The sequence below is a fragment of the Tympanuchus pallidicinctus genome, unplaced genomic scaffold, assembly GCF_026119805.1.
Source record: "Tympanuchus pallidicinctus isolate F22 unplaced genomic scaffold, pur_lepc_1.0 scaffold24, whole genome shotgun sequence".
NCBI lineage: Eukaryota > Metazoa > Chordata > Aves > Galliformes > Phasianidae > Tympanuchus > Tympanuchus pallidicinctus.
In genome coordinates, this window is record NW_026294741.1 from 7564876 (window position 1) to 7575898 (window position 11023).

Below are 11023 nucleotides of genomic sequence, written 5' to 3' on the forward strand. Positions count from 1 at the left end.
GCTTACGAGCTGCTGGGACAAATTGCCTGCTTGAACAGGGAGAGGAGGGATGGAGCTGCAATACCTCGGTGCAGTGCAAATTAGGCTGCTATTTCTTGTTCAGGTCTATGTCTGCAATCAGCATAGAGTACTTTATATTCTTGTGCCACTCAGTCTTTGTGGTACAAGGAGTGGTGAAGCCGCAGCACTGGAGAAAAACATATGGGATGGATTCACAGCCCTGACTTGACCTCATCTCTGTGCTTTTGGATGGCTGATGTAACACAATGGTAACGACACCTTCCTGAAATCTTATGTGACCCATAGAAGTCCTTGGAAAGGAAGAAACAGCGGGACAGACAGCTAATTGGATAAACTTCAACATTTGATCAGCAACTGAAACGGATGGTTTTTTGTGAACTGTCATGATATATTTCTTATTTCAGAGTGATTCTTTTAGGGGTTCCTCAAAATTTCTTTCTCTTTAGCTGCAGGGATTTGGGAAAAAGATGGACTTAGGTTGAGCACTGTTTCATAAGTTTGGTTGGAAAGTCCTCAAGAGATGTGTGGGTAGTACGAAAATAGAGTTGGACTGTTCTCAGTGTTCCACCAGGAGGAAATTGAAAGGTCAAGGTACGAATCTCACTCTCTACTTTCGAATACCAAAGTGACTCTTTGGTTTGTAGGCTCCCTTGTGGGTGGTGGGTGAGGGAAGGGATTCCTGTGCACAATGTTTGTCACAATGAAGCAAATGCTGGAAGTGCTCAAATGCACATCTAGAGGCTGTCATCTTTCGGAAACACCCAAGGGGGTTATTTGCTTGTGTGCAAATGTTAACATTTCCTGAAGCCTGCATTCCTCTGCCCCATACCTGCTAAAGACAGACATCCTATTGCAGCTGTGGTTCACCAGGGAAACAGACACATGTTTTGTATAGTTTTCCCTATAATCCTTACCACTATCTTCACAGCATGGAGTGGCTTTTGTGGAACTGATGCAAGAGTCAAGATTTGCCAAACTCAATCCGTCAGTTACAGTAGAAAATAACACTTAATCCACAATATTAAACCAGATTTCATGTTGTTACTGGGGAGAGGTGCTGGAAATGACTGGATTGAAAGGGTACCTTAACAAAATCGTAGAGCACAGAGGAGCCATGTAGTGTTTTTGTAACGGATGCCTCTTTTTCATATGATCCTCTTTTAATGTGGCTTTGAAAATTTCCCAGCAGCATAGTATTATTTAGCTTTGCTTTAAATGTTAAAACACTTTCTTTTCCCCCTCCCACCCAAAAGGAGACCTTTATATGAAATTAATGCACAAAATCACGAGTAAAGGACCATTAAGCAAGTATAATGCTGAAGGTAAAGGTATTCTTTGAACATTGTTTCCATTATTCAGAATACATGAAGTTTCAGTCCAGACAGAAATGAAAGACTATTGAGGAAACTTTGCAAATACCTGAAAATCTTGTTAACTGTATGGTAGTTAAGGAAGAAGGGAAAATTAAAGGAAAACAGCTGAGAGGTGTTGCCAGTGGAAGTGGTATAGCCACGATCATGTCTTAATCACAGGTGTTTGCAAAAGTTCATCAGTAGTCATTAATTCAGCACTGAACTTTTAAAATGTTTTTTCCTTTGATACATCAAGCGGAAAGGAATAACACACTCTTGACAGCACAACAGAACTTTGTGTATTTCCCATTAATAGCAACACACGAGGTAGTATTTCCCCCTCAAGATGAAATCATGCCATTGTGTCTCATGGCAAACAGTTTCTTACTGCTACAGGATTGTTAAGATTTTACAAATCTCATGCCCACTGATTTTGCAGATAAGGTAATTAGTGAGATACAGAAGTGTAGCCTTATGTGCCACAGAGCTGATTGTTCAATTACTGTTTCCTACGGGCTTTGTTCTATCAGTTTTCAGAGTATTTCTGGCCTCCTCTTGGTTGCTGGTGCAGTTGCCCTTTGTTCTCAAAAAACCTCCTTACCAGGTGCTCTAGGCAGCAGTCTGATTTCACTACATTTCCTGGAGCTGAGTATGTTTTCCTTACTCAGTCTGACTGTTGCAGTGCTTAAAAATCAGATAAGGGCCTTCAGAAAAGAGCCTCTTCCAGGGGCTCTTGTTTGAACCTTGGACACTTTTTCTTGCACATAAACGTGGACACGCAGGGCTGGTTCTATGGAATTTCAACCTTAAGCCTTTGTGTACTGGCTGTCCATAAACCACAGCAAAGCATCCTCTTCTCTGGGTACAGCTTTCCTGCATGTTTTTCCACTGGTTTTATAGAGAGGGGATACAATTTGCTCTTCTTCCTAGTGGGCCTATTCGTGCATTCTTCCATGACTGGTTTATGGTAGCTGTCTTATTTTTTTTATGCTGTGATGGTTAATAATTCCCCTCTCCATTTTTTTTTTTTTAATTGATTTCAGTTTTTGCCACTGTTTTGCATTGATGGAGAAGAAAATACAATAAAGAGGTGGAGGTGATAAATCAGAGATGGCTTTTTTAATTGCCTACACATAATAAGGATTCCTGGCCCTATGTAGTGTGTTCTTAATCTGTCCTTACAATATATGCATGTTGCTCACTTAAATGGATTTCAGCTAAAGTAGAATTCTCTAATTAGACAATAATATTGCAAAAATTGACCATTATCTCCAGTTATTGAATTTTCAGGCAGCCTGTATCAGTACCCATGCTTCTATCAGCTGGTTGTTAAACATGCAAGTAATACATCCAGAGGTTATTGTTCAAAACTATTCTCAATAGCCTAATAGCTTTTTAATTTTTAAAAGTAGCTTATATTCATCAGCAGGAGCACAGGGCAGATTGACTCAAGCAGCTCAGTTATTTTGTCCTTCTAAGCTAATTAGAGGTTGTATTCTGATCTGATATGGGTGGGGAAGCTGTGATTTAATTATTTATTTTGATAATCTTACAAGCAGTATTCCATGCATTTGAGCCCATGAGTTAAGGATGTGGGATTCAGCGCTCGAGTGTCCAGACACAGAGAAGATAGGAGGGAAAAGATTTCTTCTCAGATGTCTCTTAAGAGCACTGACTCCAGCTGCGACCAGAGCGTGGGGTAAGCATGGGCTCTGCTGTTATCCAGCAGCTCCCCTGTTGTAGGACTGGGAGGCTGTGCTACGCAGGAGAATGAATGATAGGAGCCTGTAATACCTTCTCAAACATTCAGACTCCTTTTCTCTGGTAAACTGTCCCACAGCTCCCATGCACATTGTGCAGCATCAGACAGCACGCAGGGTAAGAAGCTTCCCATAGGATGTCACCAACACAGGCAAAAAGGTATGGTTGAATTGATTATAAGCATTGATTGTTTTCTTTAATTACTTCCTGTGCAGGAAATAGTTTTCATTTGGCAGATCTGGGCCACAGGACTGGAAAAAACATTTGAACAGCTCATGCTACATGATTAGATCCCGCAAGTCTACATGCATTCTGCTTTTGAATGGTCTTCTGAGGCTTGGTGCTTCTGTTGACCTGTTGCTGGAGTATTGCTCAAACACTGATAAATTAATGTCTTTGTAAGTCAGAGGTGTATGAGTATGGAGAATGGAACAGTTTATATGTAAAGTCTGTTTGGGAGGTGTGCGGTGTTTGTATGGGGATAACACAGAGAGGAAGTTAGTATATTAGCCAGTGAGAATGCTCAACAAATACTGATTATTGAGTCCGAATTAGGAAAAGATGTGTGGACATCTTTTGAAGCTAATAGCCATGCTGAAGGGAAGTCACTGTGCAGATTAGCAGTCAAGCTCAAATGTGTGCTCTATTGCTAGGCCAGGGATCAGTCCTTTCCTTATGGTATTCTGCACTTAAATAAATTGAAGTCAGCTCTGGAGTTATAAATTTACCTTTTTCTCCCAAGTTTTGTTTCTTTGTCATCCTTTCCAGGTCAGCTTTTAGAGCAAAGCACAGCAAGAATATCAGCAAACTAGGGGTATAAAGATTTGTGTGCATCCAGCTGTTCAGTACTAGCACAAAGCTGGCTGTAAGCACAGAACATGTATCCAAAAGGAGCAGGGCAGATCCTGGAGCAGTGTGTTGGTGCAGTGAGCAGGGCTGGTGTGCCCAGCATGGGACACCATGCTGATTCTGTCCCTCTGTGTCCTGGTGGAGAAGGAGATCTCTGCAGAGGTCCGTGCTGAGCAATGATAAATGTGTTCCAGGACTGAACTCACTGCATTGCTATGCTTGTGTGAAATTGGCAATTATAAATATTTTCAAAATATTGATGTGATAGGAGACAGATGTGTTCCAATCAGTTAAATTTTCTGTGAAAAAAATAAACCACTTAATGGAAGTGCAGTGGCTAAAAGTTTGTGTTTTCAATGCATCTTTTCCGTCTCCGAAAGGAAAGTGATTGACTAGATGTACTTTGTTTTTCGTGCAGAAATCCCAGTCGAATTTGAAATGAATTCACATGTGAAGGAAGGTTGGTTCGGTCCACCTTTCCGTATCTGGTTACAGTTTGCTCTCAGAGTATGTATAATCATTTGCTGGGAATGTTCTCATTTGTAGGAGTACGTACTACAATCTGTGCCAGTTTAAGCTTAAGTACTGTCCAAGGACTTGGGGAGGATTGTTGTGAAATACAAGAAGAACAAGAAAGCTTTGTTTTTCCAGCATCTGAAAGGATAATAAAATTCTTTCCTTCTTTGATTTTAATTTGTTTGGTATAGAAGAAACTTTCAGCTTTCATGTAACAGATGTGATTTGGCAGTGGTCTTCACGATGGGGCTGAGGCTCTGATGTCTGCATGCTGGTTGTGCAGCCCAGAGAAATAGGCACGTGCACATGAGGCTGGATGCACAGTGACCAGCAGGCTTACTACCATGCAGTTCTTAGTCTAGAAAGTGCTCAACCATTTCACAATAAGTCAACAGCTACTGACTTTCTATTGCAAACACAGCTTGTTGCCTTCCAGCTTCAAAACCAGAAGGCGTGGGGTCAGATTTGCTTACTGCTAGAAGGCTTCTAAGGAACTGGAGACTTTAGAAGCTGTGATGTTCAAAATTGAAGGCAGTCTGACCTTGCAAACTTGGCATATGAATGTGCTAGTCTGTGAGTTTAGGAGACAGGGTTTCTTTATCCCTGTATTTCCATGGCCTGCTGGGTTGACTGCAGAGGAGCTATGAGGAAATGAAGTAGTTTTCCAATGGAAAGCTGCCTGTTTTTCATCAGAATTTTGGCCAAATTAATCAACTAAGATGTTTTGATTTGTTTTGTCTGGTGGAATGTGTTTTGTTGGAAAGTTTCTGAATGGCCACAAGCACCCGTGTTGTTCTGGTGGTGATTGTTTCAACTTGCTTAAGGTGGTCTGGATAATACAGATATCACAACTGCCATCTTCAATCACAAGAGAATAATCTTTTAAAAAATCTATAATGCAGATTATGAAATGAGATGTGACTGCAAATCAGAAGAAATATACTGGAAACTGTTTTATTATGTCTCATATGCAAGTGATTTATGTAGCACTGACTTTTAGTTAAGTTCATAAGTATAAGGACCTGCACAAACCTGTATGAGAGGATATTTACTGTGTCCAGTTTTGGGCCCCTCACTGCAAGAAAGATATTGAGGCCCTGGAACGTGTTCAAAGGAGGGCAACAAAGATGGTGAGGGGTCTGGAACACAGGGCTGATGAGGAGAGGCTGAAGGAGCTGGGAATGTTCAGCCTGGAGAAGAGGAGCTCAGGGGAGACCTCACTGTTCTCTATAACTTCCTGAAGGGAGGCTGTAGTGAGCTGGGGGTCGGCCTCTTCTCTCGTGTCATCAGTGATAGGAGCAGAGGGAATGGTTTCAAGCTACGGCAGGGGAGATTCAGGCTGGACATGAGGAAGTATTACTTTTCAGAAAGGGTGGTCAGGCACTGGAATGGATGCCCAGGGAGGTGGTGGAGTCACCGGCCCTGGGGGTGTTCAAGGAAAGGCTGGATGTTGTGTTGAGGGACATGGTTTAGTGGCAGCTGTTGGGAATAGGTGAACGGTTGGACTGGGTGATCTTTTAGGTCTTTTCCAACCTTGGTGACTCTATGATTCTATGATATCTACAATGAAACTTCCAGGCAGCAGAAGTCTTTTCTTCTTGGCCTTAGCATGAGACCAAGTCTCCTGTTATTTTTTGCATTGTTTTCCTGTCCATTAATGCTCTTTATTTTGTATTTCTTGAGAATATCCCACGAGTTCCAATCTCACTTGCTGGTGCAGAAGTACTAACTGTTGTACTCAGTGTGCAATTTAAATGAAGCCCACCACTTCTTCTCATCTTTGGGAGAGAAAGATTATCGGAACAGAGGTCAGTGATCCAGATATGAACAGTGGCTAGCTGCCTTCCAAGGGCTTACCATGTCTATGAAAGTGTACTGGCACAGGAGAAGTATTGGAGGTCTTTGGATTCATGCCCAGGCAGATGCTTTGGTGAAAGCTGCAGGGAATGGAGTCTGCAGAAATGGAGTCTAAAATGGCTCTGAGTTAGGAACAGCAGCTGCAGAAAACGTGGCCCAGGGAGAAAATGGAAATCAAGACATGCAGGTGTGCAGTGTTGAAAGAGTTTTGCCCTGCAGAATTCAGTTAACAGTTCAACAAAGGCTGCATGAACCAGACAAGATTCCAGCTCTGTCTAGACTCCAGAGACATGACATATGATAAAAAGCAATAAAAATTTTACCATAAGAATAAAGACGGGTGGCTGAGTATGCACTGTGCTGAGACATGTCTAATCAGGAGGAGTGTTTGTACACATCTGCAGGGGTAGAGGCTCTTCATCCTGGTGTAGGCAGCCAGCCCTTCAGAGTCTTCAGTGCATAAGCTTTTTATGCCTGCAGGAAGAACTGAAATGTACATTAAGCTCTGGAAGATTTCCACAAGTTTCACAAACATTCAAGGAGATTTGATTGCTTTATCACTTGAAGGAACAGTAATACATGAATCAAATGTGCCCAAACAGTACTTCATGAAGTTTGTTTCCAGATGCTGATTGAATTTCATGTGCGGTCTATGAGTCAGGTCCTGGTCAAGTCCATAGGTTTCATTCATTGCTCATGGGCACAATATGCACCCTTATGGAGAATAATGTGTGTACTGTCACGTTAGTCAAGTCACTTATTAAGGAAAAGGATTGCTGGGTGAGGTTGGTAGAGCTCACTGCTGCAGTGGTGGAATTACCCAAGTTCACTTCACGTGCTCATATTTATAATGCACTTACCAGAGCACAGCCACGTGAAGAATCATCCTGCAGTGGTTTTGATCTGCTCCTGAGAATATCCCTGGGTGGTGAATGAGCTTGCAAGTAGGCCTCCAAGGAACACTCTGCAGCTGTGGTGAGTTATTATATCCTTGTTGATTTGTAACCCGAAATCTATATCCCACCGAGTCTTGCTGTGTAGCCATCATCTCTTTAACTTGGGATTATTGATTGTATTATAATGCTCACTTTGTACTCTGCACAGCCAGAGTACTGATTAGGCTTTTATTCATGTTGCCCCTTAGAAAGGTTATTTATGTGGGACTATTTCCAGCATCAATGCCAATTGGAAAACAAAATGTTTTATCTTTAATTATTTATTGAATAATCCTTATGCAAAAGAAGTTGCTCGCTCAGATAAAACACTCATTCAAGAGGACGTCTTGCCCTTTCTATTTACTTTATTTATGTTGGTGCATTGTCTTCACATGAAGGAAACATCAAACTAAGAAGGTTTCACCCATGGTTAGTTATGCAAAGCTCGTTCTGCTCATAAATTCACTGATCTAGGTTTGTGGAAGAACATTTTTTTAACCATAATAAATGTTCTCATAATGTTGTGCTGTCACACGTGCTGTTATCATTTTAGGCATGTGAGACACACATCCCTGTTTATGACTTTAAATTTTCCTTCTGTGTATTCACATCATAGAAACAAGCTCTGTTTCCAGGCCGATTGTTCCACTTTATAGATTATTACCAAAAACAGACTTTACTACAGAATACTGCTACCATCAGGATTCTGATTTCCAAACTGCAGTACCAGCAGTAGGAACAATCAGTTGTATCGTTTTGCAGGAATATTTTATTGTATTATATTTTATAATATATGATATATCTATGATATGCCAATTGCTTTGGCAGTAATACTTGAATTTTTTTCCTTTGTACCAACCTGTTTCATCAAACAGGACTCGTTAGGTCTTCTTTTTGAAGGAATTCTTGGGAGGAAGGAAGTCATTCGGTTTGTTTTCCACCGATTTCCCAGGTTGCCCTCAGAACATAAATAAATGTGTCTGTATGTTTGCTCAGTACATTATAACTTTGAATCAAGTAGAAAAAATATTTATTTTGTGCAATGGCTAAATGAATTAATTTTCATTTTCAGAAGCTGGAATAACTGAAATGCTTCACAGACTCCAATTCAAGTGTACAGGTAATTATTCATTTAACAAATTGCTATTGTGTGTTGTTTTTTTGGTGGTTTATTTTCCCCTCCAAGTAGGCCTACCACCCCTGCTTTTTCCAGACATAGCTGTCATCTCTAGTTTTACATGGAAAGACAAAATTTATTGCCCAATCCTGTTTTCAAATCTGGATGCAGAACATTAGAAACAAAGAGGTTGCTCAGCTTGGAACCATTTATGGTATTTGTATCCTTCTTGTAGACAGTGTTTTCTATTGAAAATTAATTCCTTAAATGACTGAAAAATTGAATACAAGCTAGTTGGTTTTTTTTTTCCTTTATCTTCATAATGTTGGAAAGGCAGAAGATACGGACATGAACTGAGAGCAGATCAAAGTGCAGAATTTCTGCTTCATTTTCATACCATGCATAACAAAATCCATAAAGTGAGCCTCGGGAGTCAGACTCAAGGGCCTCTTGATTAAGAATTAAATTACAGGTATGATTTACTAAATTTGTGCTTGGGGAAAGGAGCTTTTTGATGATGATGTGATTGGTAAACTACGTATTTCCTCAGCACCATATTAAAATTAATAGGAATTGCATAACTGTACATGCAAAGTAATTCACGAATCTTAAAAAAAAATATTATCTGGTGTGTTAAGCCACACAACTGAAATCCTGTGTCTCTTAGTCCTTTACTAAAACCCAAGGGGAGTGTTGAACTGGCACCCACTCTTTTGAGGCTGAAACGTCTTCTGTTCTAACAGGAGATGTAGTCAGAGGAGCTTTCATGTCAGCTCCTGTCTGATTTTGTTTGATTTTGCTTGCATTAGGTTTCATACAGTTGTTTTAAAACATTGAAAAGTAGAGCTATTTGAAGGCATTTCAAGGGTTATGTGCTTTTATTAGGCTAAGATAAATTCCTTTTACATTGCTTTTGAAATTGCTTGAAATTATTCTTAATGTATCTTTCTTGCATAAGTGTTGGCTTAGTGGGATCCTTAGCCATGTTTTCGGTTCCAAGAAGCTGTTGTATACAAACAACATTCGAAAACAAAGTTTGGAAGGAGAAATAATACCTTTACTTCATACTCAAGTGGATGTAGAGAGGAGAGTTACGTGGTGTGACAGTCCTGTGCTGCAGCCTAGGTATGAGGACCCATCTGTGTGAATCATGCCCAGCTTGTAGCTTTGGGGCAGCATTGATATGGCAGCACTGCTGCTTTGTGTAATGCAGACTGGTGTGGGACATCACAAAACACCTATGTCATCCTGTGCTGTTGTATGAATAAATCAACAGGACTTTTGATCAGCCTGCAGAGTGCAGTTTCTGCTCTTCCATTATTGTTTGGCTGTCTCAAGACAGGCAAGTTAGCCCAGTGTTTTTCACAACCCCAAATAATTGGTATTCCCCCTTCCATGGATACAGATAGGAATTCAGTGTGAGGAGATGGGAATGGTCAGCATCGGGTTTTTCAGTATTCTGAGGTCATGTTCATTTCTCTGATGCAGGAGAGGCCCTCTTGCTTGCTGCTGCCAGCATTTCAGAGTTTGTTTTGTTGTCATTGCAGCTTTGCAGCTTTTGTCCAAGAGCAGCAGAACGTAGAACTTTTTGTCCAATGGAAAAAGTTCTTGATTGATTTCCACCTCACACCAGGGCTTCCTCACCTGCAGACCCAGGATTCATTAAGGAGGGAGCTCTCAGTCAGAGCGAGAGCAAAGAAACACGAAAGGCTGCTTTCTTCTAACATAAAACGAAGCACATCATTAAAATAAACAAAATAACATGAACCGTAAGGTCTTTCTGCTGTTGTTTTCAGAACTGTGAAGGGATTTTGGAATCTCTAAGATCTAATCTGGGTTTCAGTAGGGCATTAGCTACAGAGCCGTGTGGGAAATTATTAGTTCAGCTGGAAGCTGGTACAAGGAAGCAGCTGAAAATCAGCCCCATTTTGTGATGGTGAGGGAAATACTGGGCTGGGGGGAGGTCAGGCTGAAGTGCCCACAGAACAATGAGTGACTAACTTTAATTATGATAAGAGTCAGTTTGAATTTGTTAATGTTACTGATGATGTGGTGTTGGGGAGCTCTATCAAACAGAGCAAAGGAACACAATATCATAGTAGAAGTGGTGGGTAGTTTAATGGATTGAAATTATAGACTATTAAATTTATTAGTAGAATATTCAAGTGAGTAATTAGGGGCTAGTAATTAGAATTCCATTCTTTTAACACAAAGCTTGTAATTTTGAAGTAACTGTAAGGAAAACCAAAACAATTCTACAGTGAGTTTTACATATCACAAGTGTGATGGAACAATCTTATCTGTGCCTGGAAAATGATGATAAATCTGGTCCCCTGCGTTCAAAAAGAAATGAAATAATACCAAAGCAGCCTCAGGGGACGATAGCAGGAGGATCAGGTAGTTTGACTTGTGAGCTGCAGCTGGAAGACTGAGCTTGATCTACTTTTCAGAATGAGGACGGAAGCAGGGTATGGCACACATGCTGTGTGATCGCACTGAAGATGTTCTGCTCTGTAACCTTCCCTGATACCGAGGTCAAGGCTGACAGGCCTGTAGCTCCCTTGATCCTCCTCCTGACCCTTCCTGTAGGTAGGTGTCACATCAGCAAGTCTCCA

At 40.9% G+C, this 11023-nt stretch overlaps 1 long non-coding RNA gene across 1 annotated transcript; it reads left to right on the plus strand.

Moving 5' to 3' along the window:
* The first annotated feature begins 303 nt into the window (after positions 1-303).
* LOC128083370 (uncharacterized) lies at positions 304-10134 on the plus strand. The gene is made up of 4 exons (XR_008208046.1): positions 304-612; positions 2933-3072; positions 8364-8411; positions 9956-10134. It is a non-coding gene; the product is annotated as an uncharacterized LOC128083370 (long non-coding RNA).
* The last annotated feature ends 889 nt before the right edge of the window (positions 10135-11023 follow it).